The 26,655-nt window shown below is 37.8% G+C and overlaps 1 protein-coding gene across 5 annotated transcripts in view; it reads right to left on the bottom strand.

Moving 5' to 3' along the window:
* The window catches only part of SOX5 (SRY-box transcription factor 5), a 971,461-nt gene that overhangs the window by 649,523 nt on the left and 295,283 nt on the right, over positions 1-26,655 (bottom strand). For all 5 annotated transcript variants that reach the window (XM_036296492.1, XM_036296491.1, XM_036296490.1 and 2 more), the window contains one exon: positions 1,176-1,241. The gene's annotated coding sequence lies outside the window, so the exon portion shown is untranslated. The remainder of the gene's footprint in view (positions 1-1,175; positions 1,242-26,655) is intronic.

The following is a 26,655-nucleotide window of genomic DNA, read 5'->3' as shown; positions in this document are numbered from 1 at the left end:
TCTATATTTATTTATAAGCAGAGATGTTAGCAAGATCGACTTGAAATTACTTTCCTTTAAGATGGAGGGTAGTATTCTCTCAAGATACATAACAATAATAAACTGTGTAGTCCCTAATGCTAATGCTAGAAAATCACTAAATCCCTGAAGCATCCAGGGAGAACTTGAAGCTTAGCTCCTTTCTGAATAAGCCATTTTGTTTCAAGAGGTGTGATCAGACTGAAGGACAAAGGCATTATCTCTGTGTGATGAAAACTGAAAACCCACTGGTGGTTGCTCAATAGGAGACCTGGACGGGGAGGGGCTAAGTCCAACTGCAGAGGAGTTGTGGAAGTGGAAACACCAGAGGAGTAACAGAGAGGGAAGGGATCCCCAAGCTTCTATCAATAACTAAGCAGCAATAGTGAGAGTGGTAATCACTGTTTCAAACAAGTGGGAGGCTTCTCTAAAGCTAGAGATGAGCACAAAGTCACTCAGGGTGAAGCCCAGGGCTATGGGACTGCAGATGTCAGCTTGGTTCCAGCTTACTGAGGAGTGTGGCTAACACCCAGCCTTCCACAATGGCTGACAAACGCTCATAGCAGACCCTTTGACTGTTGGGATTTTCCTATTGACATAGAAATTGTCTGTTTTAATTAACCTTCATTTTACACATGGTAGTCGACATTCAGTACTTAAGATTAATGTTAGCAAACAGATTGATTCTGAAGAGTGTCAAGAGCTTTTGGAGGTGTACCCAAACCCCGAGAATACAGCAGAGAAGAAAGAAAACTTGGTTTTCATGAACCAAGTGCTCTCCTACTACAATTACATAGTCACATTTTATATGATTTAAGGTTTTGATTCTAAAAATGTTATCAAGAAACTTTCACCTCAAAACAGCTTACATACCATAAAGAACAATAGAAATCAGGGTATCTCTATATATATTATTAGGTTGTAAATTTCCTTCTACTCTTGAAAATTTTTTTAAATTATGTTTTCACCTCCAAATCCTAAAAAGAACATACCCAAATGCTGTATTTTTTACGTAAAGGTGTTAGTCATGATTTGCAAAACTGAGAACATACTAACTAAGCACATACTACAAGAACTAAACAAGTGGCAAGAGATGCAAGAACCCTGGAATGGATAGCAAAAGAATGAACAGCAAATGAAAATGAAAATGTCCTGACCTGCTGAGTCTCCCAGTCCAATCTCTCCCACTCGTGAAGTCCTTGTATTATCTATAGCTTCCAATGCTATAAAAAAAAAAGAGAGAGATAAAAGGATTTAGTGAGAAGTCAAAGTAATTCCAAAATACTTAGGTGAAAAAAAGTTAAACATCATAAAGAGAGTTAAACAAGATTCCTGAAACAAAACTGTGGAAGAAGTATTGTCATTTTCATTGTAATAATTTTCAAAAGACCAGATTCATAGCCATGTAACAAGGTCAGACTCAGGACTGTGCCAGTTAATGGTTGATAAATGAATAATGAAGAATTGAAAAGTAAACTTTTATAAATGACAGTCAAGATATAATTAAGGACAGTTTTAATGTAAAAATATGAGCCAGTTATTTTGAAGCTTTACCAATTAAATCACTTTTTAAAAACTTTATGTTATTAGTTCAGTCATGTAAGTACATGTGAGGGTGCGTAGCTTTGGGACTAGTTTTATTGAAACAATTTTAACCATCTTTATAGTCCACGATGGTTAACTTAAAGTATACCTATAATACATTACTTACAGCTATAGTACTTCATGAAAAACATGTTAATGGGCACTAAAACTTATTAAATGCAAACTAACACTTATCAAAGCACACTGCTGTATTTTACTAGGATACTAAGTTATATAAAAATATGAGTTTACAAACTCACTGGATAATTCCTAGGTTAAAAATCACAACAAAAATAAATTTTTTAAAAAAATTTTCAATATAAATAACTATTTTATCACGATTTTATTACTTATTTATGGCTATAGAATAATTTCTATAAGGGGAAGTTCATCAGCTATTCTCAACTCTTTAAGCTTTGGCTCCCGAAAAGGTTAAGTTCTATGGTTAAAAAATGTTTAAACATTTGTTAATGATTTTCGTCATCTTGTTGGCAACATATTTATTAAAATTTTAAAAATATAAACTCTATAAATTTCTTGTATGTGATGGTAGAGTGACCTGTATCATCAACCTGCTTATGTGGTCAGTATTTTTTTTTAATTTTTTTAAATACACTTTATTGAATTTTTATAGACAGGAAGGGAAAGGGATAGAGAGCTAAAAACATCGATGAGAAAGAAACATTGATCAGCTGCCTCCTGCACACACCCCACTGGGGATGTGCTCCCAATCAGGGTACATGCCCTTGACCAGAATCAAACCCAGGACCTTTCAATCCGCAGGCCGACGCTCTATCCACTGAGCCAAACCAGTCAGGCATGGTCAGTATTTTAAGTAAGACGTCAAAATTCTCCCTTTAGGATAATGGATTTCACGACTGGGGTAAGGGTCTAACATACCAGAGGCAGGGATTTGGAAGTGATCTAGAATGAGGCTACTGTATAACTTATTTTTTTTAATCTTCACCCGAGGATATCTTTTCCTATTGATTTTATATAGAAAGAAAGGGAGGGAGAGAGAGAAAAGGAAACACTGATGTCAGAGAGAAACTTTGATGTGATAGAGAAACATCTACTGGAGCCTCCCATATGTGCCTCAACTGGGAATCAAACCCACAACTTTTCTAGTGGATGGGAGGACACCCAACCACCTGAGCCGCCTGCTTGGGGTTTTTAAACTTTTGATTATTCGTTTTTATAAGACTTTTCATTTTTAAAAGCCTCAATAATTTTGGAAGACTTTTGGAGTACCTAAATGCTTTTGAAGTACATAAAATAGTAGAAATTATATACCAATACAAAGTGGGATTTATATGAGGTAGTTGGTTTAACATTAACATCTAAATATCAAATGATGTAACATACCATAGTGATAACATTAAAGACAAAAACCATATAATCCTCTCAATAGATGCTGCTTTCATGAGAAAAATCCAATACCCTTTCATGATGAAAACACTGACAAACTAGTAATAGAAGGAAACTTCCTCAACCTAATAAAAAGCATTTACAAACAAAATCAAAAATAAACACACACACACACACACACACACACACACACACACACACACACACAATTACCATACTAAAGGGTGAAAGACTGACTGCTTTTCCCCTAAGATGAGGTATAAGACAAGGATGTCCACTCATAGCACTTCTGTTTAGCACTGAAACTAGAGTTTTTAACCAGGTTCATTAAGAAAGATAAATAAATAAAATATATCAATATTGGAAATTAAGAAGTAAATAGAACTATCTCTACTTGTATATAACATTATTTTATTTTTAAAATCCTAATCAATTCACTAAAAAACTATTAGAATTTATGAACAATGTCAATAGGGTTGCAGAATACTTGATCAATATGCAAAAATCAATTCAATTTCTATACACTAGCAATGAACATTCTGCAAATTGCACTAAAAAGACAATTTCATTAACAACATGAAAAAGCATAAAATACTTAAGTATAAATTCAATAATAGATGTGAAAAACTTGTACATCAAAAACCAAAACAACATAAAAATATTAGCTTCTTCTTCAAGGAAACACCAAAAGGTGGATGATGTTGATGGAGTGGGAGACCCTGGGGGCCCTAGAATGGGAGGCCATGGTGGCTTCCATGGAGAATTTGGCAGTGGCATCAGGGCCAAGGTTGCAGCTGGAGACAGGGTCAGGGCAGGGCCCCAAGGCTGAGGAGCTCAAGGAGGCAAAGACAAAGACAAGGAGTGAAACCCTGGATACTTGGTCAAGGACATTAAGATCAAGTCCCTGTAGATCTATCTCTTCTCACTGTCCATCGAAGAATCTGACGTCCTTGAGGACATCCCTCAAGAACAGCTTTTAAAGATTATACTGGCACAAAAGCAGACCCCACTGGCCAGAGGACCTGGTTCAAGGCATTTGCTGCCATTGGGAACTACAAAGGACATGTCGATGAGTGTTAAGTGCTCCAAAGGAGTAGCCACTGCCATCCATGGGGCCATAATCCTGGCCAAGCTCTGTATTGGCCCTGTGCTGCAAGACTACTGGGGAACAAGATCAGCAGGCCCCACACCTCCCTTGCGAGGTGACTGGCCTTTGTGGCTGGGTGCCCATGCACATCATCCTTGTCCCCACGAGGAAACAAACACTTTAAAAATATCAAATTTCAGTGATAAAATTTAAGGTTCCCTCTTCTATGTACTTAATCTTTCAATGAATTCATTTAAAGAAATACTCAACGGCTACATTATCCCAGGGGACTATATCACATTTACCCAATTTTGTGATGATAAGACTTATATGATTAAGTAGCCTGATCAATCCAGTTATACAACCTAGCGTGCTTAACTTCTTTGTTTATTTAACCCATGTTTGACTATTCAAGTATACTTTCTACTGTTGAAATTTAAATAAGGTTCCATTTTCTTCTCCAAAGTGTTCATGAATATTGCTTTGAGTTAAGTTGGAGATCTGTTGAATAGCAACCATCTATCCCTTAATCTGTCCATTCACTCAACAGAAAGTTACTGGGTGCTTCTCATAAGATAATGTATATTTTATAAGGTAGAATGGGGAAATAAAAATAATATATGTTTCAGGATTATGTAGAATTCATTTTGAGTTCAGGCCTCAAGTTATTATAGGTGGCAAAACCTTCCTGAACCTTAGTTTCCTCATCTTTAAAGTGAGGAATAATTTCCCTAGTATGTACTTACAGAACCTAATAAAAATGTTAATTCTCTTTGTCTAGCCTTCTTTAAATGCTAAGAAGATTAATCAGACATGGATTCTGCATTTTAGGAAATAACAGTATAACACAGGTTATAATGGGTATAAATAAAGTAAATAAGGTGAAAAATTATAAAGTAGACATTTCAAGTGATAATATTAGAAGTGAGGTTATTCATTCCAGATAGCCATAACATCACCATCACCAAATAGACATAGCATTTGTATGGTTGACTAATAAGCTAATTAAATAATTATCAAGTAAAGAAAATAGATCAATAATCTCCGCCTGTTCCCAACAAATTCTGAGTAATTGCAAGTTTAACCTTATGAAAGAGATGTTTACTTGTTGGTATTGTTTCTTCAGATAATGACTAAAAATGCCACATTTTCTCTATGGAGAATTTATTAATTCCGGCTTTCCCAGCTCCAGCATTTACATGTGACCACTGGAACATTACTTACTGTCTTGGTTCCTCTCTTTCCTCATCATTAGGTGGGAATGATAATAATGCATGCCTTATAAAGTGATTAATGGAATTAAATGAATTAATTGCTGTCAAGTATAAGAGTATCTGGTCCATTGAGTACCGTTGAATAACATTAAGTACTCGATGTTAGATCATCTTATTACTCTTATTATAATTTTTCATGCCATTGCAAGAACATGTACAAGTATTTTAATCAAATGTAAAATTACCATTCAATGGGAAGGTGAAATGTCATAGGGAAGCTTTTATATGCATATTGGTGAAACTCATAGTAGCCAGAAGAATTATGTTCCATGACTGGCCAGTGCTATATCATGTGCCTTTGTGGTAGGTGGAGAATGAAGAAGCAGTTCTTCCAAAGGAAAGGGTGAGTATGTGTGAAGAGTGTGTATGGGGTGAGGGGTTCTCTTTCTAGAGAGGAGAGTGATAAGGAAAGCTGAAGGACAAAGCAACAGTTGTCTAACCACATCTACTATGTGAATAGGGATAGCCTTTGCTTGCCATAATCCCAATTTTCTAATTTAACTGAACCCAGATGTTAAACTAATAAATGATTTATATTAACTTAGAACTCTTGGATTAATAAGTCCATAGGCTGAGCCTAGAGGGAGACTCCTTTCCCTCACCTTCTGCATCTAATTGGTCATTGAATCATGCTCTTCCCATTTTAAATATCTATAAAATCTGTCCCTCTTCATTTCTATAGCTATTACACTTCTTACACTCTTGTGCTTCTCTTACCTTAGCTGAGCTCTTCTCTTTGCTCCAGTCTTAAACTCTACACATGTGACAACCTGGGCCTGTTCTGTCATTCTTCTGTGCATACTCTTCCCTCCAAACTCAACCCAATTACTGAGTCTTCTCAGGGAATTCCTTCCTAGCTCTCCAAGGGATACTGAGGAAGTTCTCATTTCACAGGACCTACAAGTGGTAGGTTAGCATATATATGGATGTACCCAGTTAAGGGTTATGTCAAATTATTACAATATTCCATGCCAAAAAGCTATATGGTAAACTGTGGCCTTTCATTTGTAGCTACTGAAAGGTTAAAGTGGTTCAAATTTCTTCAAAAAAATTTGGATCACATATATCAGCCATCTTATACATGTTCATATGCACCTTTATTTCTGAAAATATGTATCTGAAGAAATAATTCTAAAAATAAGAATAGTTCATGCAAAAAATATATTTATCTAAAATTATTTGGAATATAAAAATGAAATAAGTCCAAATGGCTAACAGTAGAGCATTGGTTAAATAATCTATAGATCATCTCCCTGCAGAGGAAAAGGAAGGAGGCTTAGTAATTAGCAGAGCCCTGGTTCCAAGAACACTCTGTGATTCCAGAGCCGAAAAAAAGTCCCTAAACTGATTTTGTTCCAAAATATCAATGTTCTAAAATGTTAATTATGGCTAATAGGCAGAGGATCTGTAGTTCATATAACACACAGACACATACAAGATATAATAAAAACGACTAAAAGGATAAATGTGAAGATGTTACAATGTTACTTTTAGAAATATAGGAATTTATTACCTTCTTTGGCTAATCTACATTTTCTAACTATTTCTCCAAAAAAAAAAATTAAACAACTTTCATAATAATAAAAAAATTATTAAGAATTTAAAAATTCTATACAAATTGCAAATTGCTATTAAAGAGAAATAAAAGGTTTTACAAAAGCTCTGAGTTGGCACCCAGTGCCTCATATAACCCCATCCTCCTCAGCACATAGATGCCCACTGGACACTTCATCTGGGTCCATTTCCTCTGTAGTAGCCAAAGGTCTTTTTAAAAGCCATTTATTTACTTATTTAATTATGTGTTAAAAATGCATTTTTATGCATCAGACACCTAATCTACACCAGCTCTTTACTTCACAGCCAGCCTGTGAAGTGTGCATTATCAATGCTTAACAAATGGGCAACATGTGGCAGAGCTGGTATGTGAACCCAAGACCAGCAGACTTCAAAATGCACTTTCCTTCCAATAGAGCACACGGATCTCTTCAAAATGCACCCATCTATGTATCAATTCCCCATTTTGTTTTCAAGTGTTAGAAATGTGTCATATAAAGTAATTGTTACTAATATGGAAATGAGCTAGTCAGGTTATAATGGGGAAAAATACAAGAATGGGAGACCCCCCCCCCCTTACCACTGGTCATTGCTCCTTTATTTTCTTTTATTTCCTGAATAGTGCTTAAAACTACTTTGTTGTGTGTGTGTGTTTTATGAACTTGCCTATTTTGTTCATTATTTTACCTCTAGCACCTTATAGTGCCTAATTTAGACTGGATTTTAATATATACTTAACAGATGAATGAATAAATATATCCATGAGAACATGTGTAAATTCTTCTCTTTACTAGCTGTGTCTCTTGACAAATCTACCAGCCTCTCAGCTTTTAAATCCCCAGTTCCTTAAAGCAATACTGACTTATGAGTTTAACTTCATTCATTCAAAACTATTTATTGAGCACCTATTATATGCCAGCATCTTTTGTTCTAAGCAATGTGATAATAGCAGGGAACAAAACAGACAAAAATCTCTCATTACTGATGAGTAAAGAAAGACAAGAATATAACTGGTTAGATGGTGATAACTATTTTGGAGACCAAACAGCTTGTGAATAGGAATCAGAGAGGAGGATCTATAATGTCAAGATGGGTAACTGAGAAACAGGACATCTGAGAAAGGAGGTGAAAGACCACACATATGCATATTGGATCTAAAGAACTTTTCACACTGTGAGAATAGCAAGCTGGCATGATTGTATTTGCAGAGTGGCTAGATGGCAGTGAGTGACTGAGAGAGTAATGGGCACTGAAATCAGGTAAGTGAGAGAGGGGCAAAGGCAGAGTCTGTGAGACCCAGGAGGCCTCTCTGTGGTAACTGCCATAGAAAACTGGCTTTTGTTCTCAGAAGAATTATGAGCCATTGGAAGAGTTGAACAGAGTGGAATATGTGTGACCTGTAGGTTTTTATTCCTCAATAGGGTTGCTATTGGCATTTTAGATGGGCAACTCCCCTTTGTCCTCACCATTGGGCACATGGTGGGTCATTTAGCATCTCTAAGCTCAGCCCACTAAATAACAGTAGTATTTTCCATACTTTTGACAACCACAATGCCCCCATTTATTCCAGGTGTATGTTAAGAATAGACTGAGGGTGGGTGTAAAGGTAGAGTCTGTTTAAATATTCTAAGCTATAGTTTATATTATCTTGAGCCAGGGTGGCAGCAGTGAATTTAGAGTATATTTTTTTTGCAGATTGGATCTGCCAGTCAATCAGATGTGTGTATGAGTGAAGGTAGAAGTCAAGGATGATTTACCAGGTGTTTGGAATATGAAAAAAAAAAAAAAGATGTAGTTGCTCTTCACTGAAATTGTGAAGACTGAATGTGGATGGAGCAGATTTGGTGAAGAAAGCAGGAATTCGGTCAAAACACATTAAAAACTGCTATGCAAAAGTAGATACATATATATTTTATACAAAAATATTGTACAATGAGGTAATGGGCACTAGTTCTGAACTGATAAATTTGTTAGAGTGCTTTTTATGGAGGGATAGAGTTAACAGACATAAACATTAAATAAATAAATGAATAAATAATGACTGATAACTAATAGTAATCTATTAGATTATGTCATGAAAAGTTTTATTTGTGTGTTTTTTGTCTTCAGATAACCCGAAGGAATAAATATAATAGTGGAATTTCAAACATTAAATGGTGTGTGGGTAGGCAGGCTTTTAGTGCTGTTAACATCCCACCAAGTCCATATTGCTCGCAGTAGACGTCCTACAGTGAGATTAGGCTCTGGCTTGGGAAAACAGTGGGTGCCACAACTGTCCTGTACCTCATACCGACGAAACCCCACCACTTCCAACATTATGGAGTCAATTGGTCAATATACATAACCTTTTCTACATTCATGATCAATTCAAGGATTTCAGAGAAAACACTACATCCAGACATTACTTAGACACCCTTTAAGGGTAGACTTGAGTCATTTTTTCGAGGACGAAAGAAGTTATGTGAATCAACACGATGACCTGATTGATACAAACACATTAGAGTTAGGAGGAAGTGTCCAATTGCACGCCTGCTGGAACCTTTTCCCCAGTGACAGCATTCTGCCTGCTGGTAAGAAAGCAATGCTCAATCACGGAAACATGACATTTCCCCCCAAACTCCTAGAATCAGAAAACTTTTATCCTCCTTGAATTCACACCACATTTATGAGAATTCTATTTCAATATTTTCTAGTAACATTCCCTATGACTAGATACAGGTGAGATATTTGCATTCCCACAGAAATCCTTGTGCACACACGCGTACACATGAATACACTTACTTCCTTGAGAATGTGGCATCGCTTTTCAGACTGACTTAGCCTATTGACAGATATCCTCTTTCTAAAAACATCAGCAGAAGGCACTGGGTGCCATTCTTCAGCCAAGGTGCACCTTCAATCACCAGGGAGCTAGAGAAGTTAGGAGATTTGTGCAAAGGTGGTCGTTTGAGCTGATGTGGAAGGAACGTGATCAGGAAGGACCAGTGACACAGATGCCCCAGGGGTTCCACATTGTTGTTTCACTGGAAGGACAGAGTGTGTCATAATGGATTTCAATGAATCCGAGCCAGCAGGACTGTTAGATTGAGCTGGGAACCTGGGATGACAGCGCCTGCATGATCATCTAATGAGGGGACAGGGCTGCATGGGTAGTGCTGCTTCACACAATTAGTGGACATGGCTTTTAATGCTGTTCTGCACAACTAAAGCAATTTTGATTACTTAGAGCTGAGTTTCCATTTAGAATGTTTCAGAGGATAAAACGGTGTCTCTGTGTGTGTGTGTGTGTGTTTTAAATATAATTTATCTTGAGAGTATTTGAATGGCAATAAGCTATTTGAAAGCCAATCACATTATTTCCTATTTTCCCCCTAAGTAATATTGAAATATCTTTTTAAAAGTTCAAAGGATAGAATTTACTCTAGCAAATGAAATGTAAATAAGATAGTGAATGATCAAGGATATGCAGAGGGTCTGTGTGTGTGTGCGTGTGCATGTGTGTGCATGGAGCCACTATGTGTGTCTCTCTGTGCCAGAATTACAGTTGGTGAATTTCATTTCATCAGCCAACATTATCAGGAGGGTTGCATATTTATTCTATATATCCACATTTTAAAAAATTCCAGATCTTGCCTTCTTTGGCTGAAAGGACATATATTTTACAGCTTTTGATGTGGCAAACTGACATTTGCACTCCATTATTTTTTTTTTCCTATGTCACTGCATGATGAAAAGCACTGCTATGCACAATGATACAATTTTCTTTAATATTGTAATCATTGACCCATGCCATAACTAACAGAGGTGGTTAATTCCCATCATTCTCCTTAGAAATATACAGTCTCTATACCTCACTCCAGTCATCTTCTTGTTTTCCACCTACTCAGTGTGTTTAATTCTCAAACTGCCTCGCACTGTGTGAAATTCTATATAATTCTGAGTATTTAATTAGAAAGTCATTGGGTAAAAGGAATTACTGCAGTGCAAGACACACAGTAGGTGCCAATACATTTTTGTTGAATTAAACACAAATTCTACACAGATGAAGAAAGTGAACTTCATAATTACGTCCATGCCTTGCCCCCCTTCCTTTGTTTCCCTCAGGTGAACAGCAACATCAACACTAAAGGTTGAGAACGTGCATCCATAGCTACAATTTACCACCACCATAGTCACCTTCTCTTTGTTAATTTATTTTTTTAAGTAGGCCCAATACAAATCAATTTTTAAACGATACCCATCTTCATATCTTCATTTTATAAAAGAACTATAGCTCTGGCCAGGTGGCTCAGTTGGTTGGACTGTTGCCTGTACAAGGAAAGGTCACAGGTTCAAGTGCCGGTCAAGGCACATACCCAGGTTGCCGGGGTTCAATCCCTGGAGGTAGTTATTCCATGTTTCTCTCACAGGTATGATTCTCTCCCTCTCTCAACCTATTCATTTCTCTCTAGAATCAATTTTTTAAAGTAGAATGTTAAAGAGCTATATGAACATGCTGAATCATATTCATGTCGGGTAGAAGTGAAGAACATGTTTAAAACTTTCTTTAACACTTTCAGCCACTGGAAAACCTATTAGTTAACACTTATTGTATATTTTTTCTATTTTTTTTTCTTTCCATATCATATTTCATTTTCTTAAAATAATTTTAATAACTACTAATTTCTTGCCCCCAAAAGGGTTAACTCCAAAAGGATTCACACTCTCAGGGAGCTGGGTACATATTAGTAGAAAATAGTACATTATTGACATTGTTTGTGTAGTAAGTAAAAAATTAAGAGAAGAAACAACTTGGCTCAGGAAGCAAGTGATACTTCCTAAATGGTGTTATGTTTTTAATAATTATAATGACTTTAGAAACTGGTGAGGCATATGCACTGATTCTGACCCCCTTTCCCTCAGAATGCATGATATGAAATCACATTCTTGACTCAAATTATTGCCAAAGTAAACTATTAATATTCTCATTTATTCTTGTTTCCTGTCAAAGGGTTGCATGAGAGAGGATGAAGGGATTCCTGTTAGTTGTATGATTTTTTAGAAATTAAAATTTAAGGATTAACTTTAATGGAAAAGTGTCAGTAATATACACAATTTACTAGGTATAAATCTCTTAGATCAGTGGTTCTCAACCTTCCTAATGCCGCGACCCTTTAATACAGTTCCTCATGTTGTGGTGACCCCCAATTTCATTGTTACAAATTGAACATAATTAAAGCATAGTGATTAATCACAAAAACAATATGTAATTATATATGTGTTTTCTGATGGTCTTAGGCGACCTCTGTGAAAGGGCCGTTCGACCCCCACAGGGGTTCGCGACCCACAGGTTGAGAACTGTCTTAGATGCTTTTCCCTCACTTCTTCTTTGTTCTTTAGTAAAGTATTGGTTTGAAGTTTCATTAACAATGACTATCATTCAGCTTTCCACTAACATTAGTATCTAATATCACAAATGTTTGTCTATCCTTGTTGATTAAACTTTATTTTGAATATATATGATATTTGCATGGTCCAAAAATAAAAAGCCTATATAAAGGTAACTCTGAGAAAACTTATTTCCATCCTCTTCCTTCTATTAAATCCCATTCACATTATATACAGTTATTTTCATTAATTTTGGCTTATCCTTCCTGTATTTATTTTTGTAAAAAATACATGTATTATTTATTCATATTTGCCATTCTTTCATATACAAAAGATAGCATACTGTCTATACTCTTCCAAGTTTTTAATTTTTCAACTAACAATGTATGCTGAAAATGTCTCCATATTAGTACACAGAGATCTTCATTATTTTTTATAACTTAACTAGAGGCCCAATGCATGAAATTTGTGCATGGGGAGGGGGGTCCCCTCAGCCCAGCCTGTACCCTCTCCAATCTGGGACCCATTGGGGGATGTCCGACTACCAGTATAGGATTGATCCTGGGGATCAGACCTAAAACAGCAATCGGACATTCCTATCACAATCCAGGACTGCTGCTTCTAACTGCTTGCCTGCCTGCCTGATTGCCCCTAACTGCCTCCCCTCCCCCCCGCCAGCCTGGTTTCCCCTAACTGTCCCCCCTCTGCCAGCCTGGTTGCCCCTTACTTCCCCCCTTGCTGGCCTGGTTGCCCCAAACTTCCCACCCCCCCTTCCCCACTGGTTTGGTCACCCCACGCAGCCTGCAGTTCGGTCTTTACTGTGATGGAGTCCCAGACAATTTGCATATTTATCTATTATTAGTATAGATGATACTTCATTGTATGGGCATACATTCATGTATTCAGCAGGTTTTTTATGGGTGGATATTTAGGTTATTTCCAATATTTGACAATTGCAAATACTGTTATAATTAATAACCTACATGAGTATTTTTTAAGATTTTCATATAAATTCTCAGAAAACCACTGGTGGGTAAGAAAGTCATCTTAGTTTACTGAGCCAGTGCCAGCTGCCTCCACAGGTCTCCTATGAGAGAAGAGGGAAATTGGTAAGCCTGAAATGCCTTCGATGTTTCATCAGAGCTCAGTTTTACTCTTACTCTTGAATATAAATCTGTGAAAAAAAGTAAATATGAAATAGTCTCGGTTGATACTAAGGGAAAGAAACATATTTTAGAACTTTTCTAAATTTTTCTTCATTTCACAGACATTGAGATCCTAAACTAACCCAAACCCACAAGAAGTCCTAAACACCTATGAGCCAGGAAATATTCTCCTACATATAAACATCTTAGTAGCATGAGCAACCCTTAACTTTCCTTACATTTAGAACTCACCTTAGGGGCTTGCTAATAGTGATAGACTGAATGAGTAGATGAATGGATCTACTGGATCCAACAGAAACCTGACAGAAAGCCTGGGAGTAGTTTGCAGGAAATTTAAGCCTGAGTTAGCATTCTGAAGGCAGGTAGATATGATTAACTTTTTTCCACTCTTCTAATAATGAGACAGCCAAACATAATGCCAGGACCATCTCTGTTGCAGTCCCAATATGATGGATGGATGTGGGTCTCATTTCATGGCTTGAGGTCACTGTGCATCCAATAGCACATTCTTGTCTGTTGTCATAACTATTATGGAATGATGACGAATGGCTTTGGGGAAGAGTAGAGGTTAGACAACAAGCACAGAGAAAAATGCCAGGACCAAGAGGGTTTATTCAACAAGAGGCATCCCACTCTCCTTGGGTGGACCAGAGACTCCTCAGGGGAGAAAGGTAAGAGGAAATAAAAAAAGGAATGGTTGTATTAATGCTTGACAAAAAATAGAATTCTGAGAAATCCCAAGAGGGAATAAAATGTACCTTTCCTAAGGTTTCTGTTGATTTTACCTTTGTCCTCGGAGTAGACTGAAGTACAGATAATGCTGTGAGGAAAACTCAGGGATTCTAATCTATTTATATAAAGAGCCAGGGACCATCGCAACAGAACAGATGACCGAACATGCTGAGAGGGGCGACAAGGCCAGCAGGGGGGTTAGTGAGGGATGACTAAACGATTGAGCACCAGGCTGCATGGGGAGACCAGGTCAGCAGGGGTGTGCAGTGAGTGGTGACCAGGCCAGCAGGGGGCGCAGTTGGGCGCAACCAGGCCAGCAGGGGGGCAGTAAGGGGCGACCAGACCAGCGGGGGGGGGGGGGGGGGGCAGTTGAGGGGGACCAGGCCAGCAGGCAGAGGCAGTTAGGGGTGATCAGGCTGGCAGGGGGGTCAGTAGGGGTGATCAGGCAGGCAGGCAGGTGAGCAGTTAGGAGCCAGCAGTCCCTGAGGATCAGGCCTAAACCAGCAGTCTGGCATCCCCCGACGGGTCCCAGATTGGAGAGGGTGCAGGCTGGGCTGAGGAGAGCCCACCCCCCCCACCCCCACCCCGCCGTGCACGAATTTAGTAAAGAATATAAACTAGGTTACTGCTTTGCACCAAGATTTGATTGATTTTAATACCAGGCTTTTTTATTTAATTGCATCATTTCTATTTCAAATATCTGATTCACCTTTATTACTTCAGAGAGGAAAAAAATGGGGTGTGGCTGCCTAAGCAACAAAAATCATTACTAATATAAGCGTGCTGTCGGATCATCATTACATTACCACATGCAGGGCATGCATTGATGCACCTCCTCTAGGTGGGAAAGAGCTTTGCTAAGGGAAGATCACTCGGCACAGCACCTTCCACTGAGTGGTGTCATCTTAGCAGCAGGTAGAATGTAACTAATAAGTAAGATGGGAGCATTTAAGTTTATTTATCAAGAAGTTGCATGTTTTAAGTTTCTGTAGTCATGATCTTATTAAATTTTCTCTAAAACTGCCCTGTCACAGAGTATTATGTATGTATTTTAAATGTATTTCATTTGTAAAAGGCATACCAGTTCCCAGCCTGCGTGGCTCAGTGGTTGAGTGTCAACCTATGAACAAGGGGGTCACAGTTAGATTCCTGGTCAGGGCACCTGCCTGGGTTGCAGGCTGGATCCCCAGTGGGGGTGTGCAGGAGACAGCCAATCAACGATTCTCTCTCATCTATAATAATAAAAGTGTAATATGCAAATTGACCAGACAGCCAAACAGTGGAATGACCATCTGGATGGCCTTCCTGACAAAGTCAGGGCTGCAAGGGCCAAGGCAGCCGAGGCTGTGAGGGCCTACTCTTGCATGAATTTCATGCACTGGGCCTCTAGTCATTGATGCTTCTATCTCCCTCACCCTTCCTCTCTGAAATAAATAAAAATATTTTTCAAAAAATAAATAAAAGGCATCCCAAAGAAATGAGATGTGGATGGGTGTGATGAGTAGATCTGGGGAAGTAAAGGGGTGCAGATGCCTCCAGAGACAAAGGAAAAAGACTTATGGCCTCCTTCCTTCCTTCCTTCCTTCCTTCCTTCCTTCCTTCCTTCCTTCCTTCCTTCCTTTCTGCCATGCCTGGGGCTCAGAGAGAGCTCTCAGTTTCCCAGTGATTTGCTTCTGCTTACAAGCTCTACTGGGAAGATATGTTGTATGCCACAGAAAACCAAGATGTTTGCATTCCCACCAATCCAGGGATAAGGCATTTTCCTCATACAGACACAAAACATACAGTATATGAATGTTTAATGGAGACCAAAATTGGGAGAGGAACAGAAAACAAGAACAGAGCAGGTTAAAAAAATATCTGCTTTCTCTCTATCAAAATACTAATTAAAATTCATGCTCATGGGGATGATTATACATATATTTTTGAACTAAAAGTCTAACCTGGCACTATTTTTTGGCCTTATTTTTGTGACAACATTTTTGTCCATATGGCATGAAGTGAATCATTTTACATCTTTTTTAAAGCTCTATGTGTTTTTCTTGTTGTCTATTCCCTCTTCTCCCACCACACACACACTGGCAGCCGCTACCAAGTTATCAAATGCCAACTCAACCCTGCAAGCTGGCTGCATCAAGCTATATGCTACTGGCATTTTCCTTTCTTTGCAGAAATATTCTCATCCTCTCTCTCTCTCTCTCTCTCTCTCTCTCTCTCTCTCTCTCTCTCACACTCTCTCACACACACACACACACACACACACATACACCATTAAAGCATTCTGAATATTTCTTCTTTATTTCCATGCTAATCTTTTCGATTCTGCAAGATTCTGCCCAGTTTCAGAGTGTGAGCAGCACTGGATGCTGGTCTGTGAAGTTCCACACCAGCTTCCTTAGGGCTGCTCACCCCTGGCCTGCCTTCTGTATGGCACTGTGACAGTTAGTGGTTCACTTAAGAAACTGCTGTAAATTAATGGTTAGTCGAGCCCATGTCATCAGTGTAGTCGCAGCAAAGTGCGATCGCCACGATTGTCCAGGGATCTGCTTTTCTTTCTTTTTGAAAAAAATCATACTAATCCATGCTCCTGCTTTTTTCGACCGAAGAATGCCTCCCACCTGCAGCACAATCACATGGCCCCGCCGCTGGGCTCCCGGATGGCACACGGTGAGTCCACGTGCCACCTCCTCCGGTATCGGGCACCGCTGAGTGTGTGTGGAAGGGCAGCAACTCCACCTAACAAATGTAACTTTAACAACAGTAAAACAACCTAATAGCTTCGCATGCCAGGGGGCTAATGTGGCGGGCCATTTACTGCTGCACTAAATAGCCCCGGTTTGATTCTCAGTGCCAAGTGTCGAACTGAGAATTGCAAGGCAGGAGTAGCTCCTAATTCATTAGATAAAGGGGGTCATTGCTCATAGGGCTGGGGAAATGGTAGAAGGAGAAGACATTGAACTAGGCATTCACCTTTCAAATGCCGTGAAAAGTGGGGCTACCTGTGATCTGGGACAGCAGAGCCACTGCCCCACACAAGGCTCTGTTCCTGGCACTCATATGCCAACCTCTAACTATGGGCAAGTTTGCTTCATTCTGCAACGTTCACCTGGAAAGAGGCTAGAAGGGTAGGTGATTCTAATACGGAAGCCATTATTTATTATTTGTAAATCACTTTGACAAGCTTGGGACTAAAGCAACAGCATTAGGATGGAGTATCATTTAGCCTGAGCTATAAAATAAACCACTGGGGAGTCGTCCCTACCAGCAATTGTCCCTCATGCACCCTGGGAAAGTTGCTGTGGACAGTTGTGACCCGGCTAATAGGCCGGGCCGGAGAGAGACTGCTAGCAACCAAAGGGAGCCCAACGTTCTCATTAGCATTGCTACATCTCTAACGTTGTCTATCTTTCTTTTATTCCTTTTTCTTTTTCTTTTCAGGCAGTTAGAAAGAGTTTTAAGTTCAAACTACCCTGAATAGTCCTGGTAAGGTTATAGGGACAAACATCATTCCCTTATCTTTTTTTTTTTTTCCCCCAATAGATAAAAATAAAAAATGTCAAATGTGATCTCTTAAAACGGGACATCTTTATTCCTTGAACATTAGCCCTAAAACAACTGATTTCTCTAATTCCTGCCATCACTCAGATTGGCCTTGAATTACCTCCCAATAGGCCTCCCATGTGCTTCTAGATGAGAGTGTGTAATGGGGTATCTGTTAATTAACTAGAAGCAAAGTTGCTCGGTGGGGATCAAACACTGGCTACGTCCTAAAACTCCCACAGAGAAGATGAAATGCAGCGCAAACTTTAAAGACTTCCCGTCATTAGCTGAGACCTTGCCGCTCCTGGCGCAGACCCCTCCTGTTTCGGAGAACAATGAGGACAATGATGGCAGAAATGAAATAAGAGCAGCCAGGGACAAAGGAACTAGCTATTTACCCGCAGAAACAGAAAGGAAGTGGGGGAGGGGGAGAAAAAAGGGAGAACTTTCTTTTTCTGTGGCTCTCGTCTACTTTTAATTAATTTATGACTGCCAGGGAATTGCACAGAGAGCGCACCCAAACACATTGCACCTGAGCACGGTGTTAACATATGTAACATCTACTGTTTACTCCCAGGAAAAGTGCGCTGAGGAAGGAGAGAGAGAACAGGACAGAATCAATGACAAAGGACAAATGGTTGCACTGAATTTTCACTCCTAGGATCAGAGTTCAAATCTGCAGATGATCAAAACAAAAGGGGAAAAAAGCAACATTGCCCCATGAGTGATATATCCATTTAGATCAGTTCTTTATCGCAGTATAAAACAACAATGGGGCCTTGACACAGAGCTCCACTTTTGCAATGTTCAGGTCGCTTGATACCTTCCACATACAGTGGGGCCTTGACTTACGAGTGTCCCAACTAACGAGTTTTTTGAGATACCAGCTGTCTCTCAGCCGATTTTTTGCATTGAGTTGACAGAGTAATTTGAGTTAACAAGCTCCTTAAGGAGCTCCTTAACAAGCTCGGTCTCAGAACGAATTCAACTCATAAGTCAAGGCCCCACTGTATATACTACCAATAGCAGAAGCACACAGTTATATTGGCTTGTGCTTTCCTGTTTCTTGATGAGATACAAATAGGAAAAAAAAAATTGAAAATTGGGCAAACTCTTGAGTAACAAAACCTGACTACTGAAGGCTCTCATCCCTATTTTGCATTTTTGCAGGACTCAAATCAGGACCTTCCCCGCATATCTAAAGCGCAGGGCTTCCACAGGATTAAGAGAACCAATAAGAACACCAATAATGGTCACAGAGAGGAAGTGCTGCCTCTCTCTACTTCAAGTTGAAGCTCTTACTTTGAGTTGGACCAATAGGCTGAAGGGAGCAATTATTTAGAGGGGCCGATGGCTCTGCTCCCTCTCTTAACATTTCAGTTGAAATGGCCACACTAGAATTGCTTCCTTTTTAAAGCTCAGTGACAAGGTTTTCTCCTCTGTTTTCCAATCACATGCTTAGAACAATCAGTGGAAACTCTACATATGGATGAAACAAGAAAATCCCCTAGGATTGTTTTGTGACTACTTCCCTCACTTTTCACTTTTTCAACAGGAAGAGTTTAGACTTAATAAGCTCAACCACAAACTCAACTACAGGAAAAAAAAAATCTTAAGCATGTAGTTCACCCAACTGAAACTACTATATAATCATAAGGGAGTGAATGTTAGAGGTTTACCTTGAAGTGAAAGAATCATTGTCAATTTTTGAGAATCTTAGCAAGTGTTTGATATGACTGTGCCATTTACCAATGAAAATATGGAAGAATAGCAAAGCAGCCAGATAGATTGGGAAGATTAAGAATGAAAGAGACTAAAGTTATATTTCTGACACCTAGGAAACATTATTTATTTTCTTGGTATCAGTTTTCATGAGGACAATAATTCTCCTGATTACCCCAAAGGGTTGTTTTAAGTGTCAAATGACATAGCATATGTCTAAGTTTTCAAAAATCCACCAATTTACTTCCTATTTGACTGTCCTCTATGTTCCTTGAACAGTGTTTGGTCCAAATTACAGAGTAGTTAGTACCGAGGGATTACCAATTCCTGAGGGATTTCATAACTCTCTTTAAACTTCCTGAGTAGGTTTAGAAATCAGTCTGGAAATAATCACTTTCTGTAATTCACCCCAGTTTACCTAATCTTGCTTTCCTTTCACTTGGTATGTTGTTGAAGTGTTTTGTTGTTGTTGTTTTCCTGTCTATTCCCCATGATGTCTTACAAGCAATATGACAATATTTCTCTAAAAATAGCAATGGCTTACCTAAATACCACTTCATTCAACAATTCTCATCTTTCTATTCATGCAATATTCTATTTAAGCAATAGTCTCTAAAATTCCTAATATATTTCATAATCTTTCTGTTCTTTTTTTTTAATATATTTTATTGATTTTTTACAGAGAGGAAGGGAGAGAGATAGAGAGCTAGAAACATCGATGAGAGAGAAACATCGATAAGCTGCCTCCTGCACATCTCCTACTGGGGAGGTGCCCGCAACCCAGGTACATGCCCTTGACCGGAATCGAACCTGGGACCTTTCAGTCCGCAGGCCGACGCTCTATCCACTGAGCCAAACCGGCTCCGGCAATCTTTCTGTTCTTATAATAATTTGAGAAAAATTCTAGAAATTCCCTTTACATTTAACAAGGATTCAAAAGGTAGCATTAAAATCAAAATAACAACAATAGGATTGGACTACCTATGCTACCTGTGAAGATATAAGAGCAATGTCTTAACACAAAGATAAATCAACCGATACTTAATATGTTCAGGTTTCAAGTAACCAAATATTAGAAAATAAATCTATTCCTAAAAGAGGAAAGAATCCTGACCATTAAGATTATAATTGCTAGAGAAAGGTCCTAGGACAGAAAGGCAGGGCTAACATTACTAATTTGTGACCCTATTATCAAATATTATTAATTGATAAGAGTGACTCCTTATTGAATTAATTATTCTTTGGCCACCTAGGTTTAATGGCTTTGAGAAATAGTTGAATACCATTGTCTTCTGTTCTGTTTGACTTATATAGTATTGACACTTTAATAGGTATTTTTCAGTATCTAGTAATTGAGAGAATCCATATTTCTAATACCTGTTGAAATTTTGAAAGATATGACAATGCTAAGTCTACTCTTGCATATGACAGCAATCTACTAATACTAAATTAAAGCTGACCATGTGACAGAGATACATACTCTTTGGTTCCGCCCAGTCCTCACCAGTTCTGCTGGGCTCCTATAGGTGGTAGAGTATTTTCCACTTGAGATTTTAGACTCTAGATCAGCCGTGGGCAAACTACGGCCCGCGGGCCGGATCTGGCCAGTTTGAAATGAATAAAACTAAAAAAAAAAAGACCGTACCCTTTTATGTAATGGTGTTTACTTTGAATTTATATTAGTTCACACAAACACTCCATCCATGCTTTTGTTCCGGCCCTCCGGTCCAGTTTAAGAACCCATTGTGGCCCTCAAGTCAAAAAGTTTGCCCACCCCTGCTTTAGGGGATTGGAGGAATAAAATATTCAGAAACTTTTTCTCAGAGCATAGATATAGTTGCTCCTCTTATGCACAGTCTTATTATAAAAGACAAAAATATGAAAACCAATAGAAAATGCAAGTTTGTACAAGTCACACAAAAGAAATGAGTAAATGAATAATGCTTATAATAAATGCAAAGGAAATGGGACAAGTATTAAAAAAATTTATAAAATATTCTATTCTGTCCTATATGTGAATTAAATGAAAATACATAAAATACACCAAAAATTAATCAAAAATAAAGAAAAAATGTTTAAATTGTATAAAATTATGAAAACAAAACAAATGACAAAAATTAATATACAAAAAGTGTATCACAAAAATGATAGATTAATATCATAAATTAAAATTATGGTAAGAGGACACAGGTACAAATTACAAAACTAAGGGATCAAAAAATAATAGTGGAAATGTGGTAAAGGGGAAAAGTTAAATTTAAGTTGGCAATGAAAAATCCTAAATTTTTGTTTTTTGGGGGGAGTTTTTTTTCTCCATTTGATAAGGTAATTTTAATGTAAAGTAGCTGTGGACAGGCAGCCAATTCCCCACAAAGGTGTCCTTCTACACTAGGGTTTTCTTGAAGGATTACTTACTGGGTAAGGTATGAGGATTCTCTGAATTTAAGATATTAAAAATACTAATGTAGTAGACATATGCTGAAGCAATATCTTCACTGATACAGCTCCTAGGGCAATAGAAACTAAAGAGAAAATAAACAAATGGGACTATATCAAAATAAAAAGTTTCTGCACAGCAAAAAAAAAAACCCAAAAAAACAAAAAAAAAATCAACAAAACAACAAGAAAGCCCAGTGCATGGGAGAACATATTTGCCAATATTATCACTGAGAAGGGTTTAATCACCAACATTTACGGGAACTCATACAACTTAACAAAAGGAAGATAAAGAACCCAATCAAAAAATGGGCAACGGACCTAAATAGATAATTTTGGAAAGAGGACATTCAGAGGCCAAGAGACATATGAAAACATGCTCAAAGTCACTAATTACCCAAGAGATGCAAATCAAAATGACAATGAGGTACCATCTCACACCTGTCAGAATGGCTATCATCAACAAATCAACAAACAACAAGTGCTGGCCTGGCGAGGATGCAGAGAAAAAGGAACCCTCGTGCACTGCTGGTGGGAATGCAGACTGGTGCAGTCACCGTGGATAACAGTATGGAGTTCCCTCAAAAAACTAAAAATGGAACTCCCATTTGATCCAGTGATCCCACATCTAAGACTATATCCCAAGAAACTAGAAACACCAATCAGAAAGGATATATGCACCCCTATGTTCATAGCAGCACAATTCACAATAGCTAAGATTTGGAAACAGCCTAAGTGCCCATCAGCAGATGAGTGGATTAAAAACTGTGGTACATCTACACAAAGGAATACTATGCTGCTGTAAAAAGGAAGAAACTCCTTCCATTTGCAACAGCATGGATGAACCTAGAGAGCATTATGCTAAGCGAAATAAGTCAGTCAGAGAAAGATAAATATCACATGATCTCACTCATTTGTGGAATATAATGAACAACATAAACTGATGAACAAAAACAGATCCAGATACAGAGAAACATCGATCAGACCATCAAACTCAGAGGGAAGGTAGGGGAGGATGGAGTTAAGAGGAGAGATCAACCAAAGGACTTGTATGCATATAAGCATAACCAATGGACAAAGGCACCAGGGAGTTGAGGACATGACTGGGGGGTGGGGGGGTGAGAGGGGATAAGGACACATATGGTATGTAATACCTAATCAATAAAGAAAATTAAAATTAAAAAAAGAGAATGTAGTAGATGGGACTTTCAACCATGCTATTTGATCCCATTTGAACATGGGTGTAGCCAGCACAAGGAAGGCCTATATGCATATTTCGGATTAAATTTGGGATAGATTTTTAAAATAGATCCCTAGAAAGAACAAGCTGGAGAATATAAGCAGTCTTTTCAATATGTTCAATTATGAACAGATCAAAGATTAGAGCTTGTGTCATGATTTTTATTTAGGAAACTATACTCAGAAGAATAAAGGAAAGGTGCAACTTTCATTCCAAACTATTAAGAACAATCTTTAGGGAAACTTTCTTTTGTTTTATGAGCTCTTGATTCATATCCAATTTTGGCTGTCCAAATCTAAACATGGAATCCAAGGCCAATTTCCTCATACTTCCTACTGTGCTAGGGCTGTTTCCACCCACTGTTCTGTAATATGTGCTCAGGAAACTGAAGATAATTTTAGTATTAGCTTAAGGGTCCACGCAAGAGGACCTATACTATGTGACTGCATAATTAGGTAGGCTAATATTTCATAATATAATGATATTCAATAATTTATTTTTCCAGTGTCCCAGAAATATAAAGGATTATACCCAGATTTCTGAGTCACTAAGATTTACCATATAATCAATGCCAAGTTTTTAAAAAAGTCTAATCACTAGAATATAGAGCTTTCTAAAATGTATCACATATTTACCTGTCATCTTAAAGACAGAGAGGTAAAGATAAACATTATGATGGCTAGAGTTATTGTAAGAAATAGCACAATTATACTTAGAAGGGTTATCAAGGTTAAATGCTACATCAGTGGTCCTCAGCAGGGGCTGATTTTGTCCCCCAAGGGACTTTTGTCAAAGTCTGGAGACAATTTCATTTGTGTCAACACTGGGGACATGGGGGAGATGCTACTGGCATCTAGTGGATAGAAGCCAAGATTGCTGCTAAGCATCCTAAAAGGCACAGAACAACTCGTCTTTCCCACCCACATCTTCCCCGCAAAAAGAATCACCCAGACCAAATTGCCAACAGTGCTGAAGATCAGAAACTTTACACTACATTAAATGGGATCAGTCCATTATGACTCCAGTATTTGAACTAATTTTTGTGTTTTATTTTGTTTTGCATTATTTGTGTTCCTCCCTGGCACTGTCTGATTCTGTGAGGCCTTCAGAATGGCCCTCCGTCATTCTGATTTGCTACATTATTCTGCTGTGGGCTTGAGAAACATTTTTTTCAAGCTTATTACTGTATGACCATATAACCTATGAAAGAAGGCTCTATGAAAGAAGGCTTTAGAGCTAACTATGAGTAAAACCTGGTTGTTCAGAGGCATAGTTTAATGAAATAATTTTAAATTTTCTAAGCTTATTTTGATTCATATCCTAATTACTAGAGATCACCAGACTTCAAATATGTGAAATACCGCCATGGTTTAGTCAAAACTAAAGAAGCTACATACAAGTGAAAAACACATGAAACAAAATAACAACATCAGACACTGTGCATTAATTTGAAGTCTACTAATACAAGATTAATACTATCTTTGAAAAACTAAACTAAAATGTGCCATCTACCCTGAGTAATAGAATAATTGTAGCCAAATGAATCTGATAAACAAGATTTGAAAGAGAAAGGGTAGCAAGTTTATCCTCTTAAAAGAGTACCATTTATTATATGTGTCTAATTTTTTATGTACTTAATTATAACTTGAGATTTAGGCTCCTAATTTTATATGGTAATGATGCATAATTTTCATCTATACCTAAGTTTCAATTGCCAAAATCTGCTATTTAAGGTATTCAAGAATAATACAATTGAATTTTTAAATACGGCAACTTAATATCTAAGACTTTCCTTTAATTAGTAAAAAATTATGAAACTGTAACTAACCATTCTGGGAGTAATAAAGAAGTAATTGTAATTCAATGATAGAACTTGCACCTTCTTATAATCTGTTAATCTGTACATAAAGTGGTAAGGAGCACTGCTCAGTGTTATAACGCCATACATTAATCAATCAGAATACACATAAAATTCATTAACTTAATGATAAAAGTATTACCATGTGGAAATTTCAGAAATAAGGATGAAATTTTGAATTTCCATAGGAAAATATTTAAAACTCCAGATTGTTGTAGGCCAGCAGGGAAGAAATTGGGCCAGATGCACAGAGACCTCAATTCTGATTCACTGCAGCTGCCACTATCTCAGTGAGCCTCTGCCTGATTGACAAGCACAGGGCTATTTGGTTATAGTTTCCTTACCTTCTAATTAGAAGGATCTGAAAGGCAGGAGTGGAAACCAGGGGAGGAAGATAAGCAAGAGGCCGAGTTGAGTAAGTTTGCAAAGCAGTTGATTGGCAATAAGAGACATCTGCCAGGCACCATTTCTTGTTTGGAAGTTTTCAGCCTTTAACCATAGGGGCTGTAGGCTGTATTTTTGTAATTATTCAGGTGAAATGCCATGAGGGCATTAAATAAACAGGTGAAAGTAATAAACACATTGGGGAGTTCAGTGGAAGGTCAACCGCTGCCCAAAACTAGGTCAGTATCTAGAACAGAAATATAATGCAGATCTGGTATGCTCAGTGAGTTCTCTAGAAGCTTAAAACGGGGCATCACTTGGGAAAAAGATCAAGGAACTTTGCCAAAGTCTCTTTAATCATTAGAGGTGCGAATGTCTATTGGGAAATGAGATGGCTGCCAAGAAACTGTTTATTTTCTGCAGAAACGGGTGCAGTAACTCCTGAGTATAACTCCTGGTGGCTTATGTATATTCTGAATTTAGCATGTTATTTGGTCTGAATAAATGTTTTAATTTCAGGCCTCCACTGGAAGTCAGGGTAACTGAATCACTTCAATGGTAGCTCCAGGGAAGAGGGGCATGAGGGGTTGTCCATTAACCCTCCCTGAGACGGAGCTCCCCAGAGCTGCTCTGGATCCTGCTTATCCAACAGCTGAGGCATTATGACAAATTCCAATATTGTACAATGTTGAAAAAGCTAGCAAGGCTACTGTGATGTGGAGACAAATGAATTTTAATTGATTAATTAAACTCTAATTGGTGAATACCAAAAGTTATCAACAAAGGCATATATATATATATATATATATATATATATATATATATATATATTATTGGATACTCAAAAGAAATATTCTAACAATTAGAAGTCCAAGTTTAATTGCAATTTTCTTCAAACTAACTTAAAATTTGAATGCTTTAAACTTTAACCTGAAAATTTTTCTTAGATTTTTTTGAAATAAGCAAACCATCAATTAAGGAAAAAAGTAATAATTATGAAATGTTTGAAATAATCAAGTTGCACTTTTTGAAACGTGAATAATGTATTTAAAACATTTACTGTCTTATTTAATTATCATTTCATGTATAAAAATCTTATTTACACAGCTAGCTCACATAAGTCATTTTGGAATATGCCCCATATTTTCAATAAATTCCCCATGGCATCAAACATGAATGATAATCATCTGTAAGCTATAAATAGATCAAAATGAAATTACATGCTTTAAGCAATTTTTTTGTATTCTTATTAAAAGAATCACTTTAGATTCTAATGGTTACAGAATATATTAAAAATAACTCCATCCTGCCCTGGCCAGTGTGGC

The sequence above is a fragment of the Myotis myotis genome, unplaced genomic scaffold, assembly GCF_014108235.1.
Source record: "Myotis myotis isolate mMyoMyo1 unplaced genomic scaffold, mMyoMyo1.p scaffold_m19_p_3, whole genome shotgun sequence".
NCBI classification, from domain to species: domain Eukaryota; kingdom Metazoa; phylum Chordata; class Mammalia; order Chiroptera; family Vespertilionidae; genus Myotis; species Myotis myotis.
This window is presented reverse-complemented; position numbering and strand designations above follow the sequence as displayed.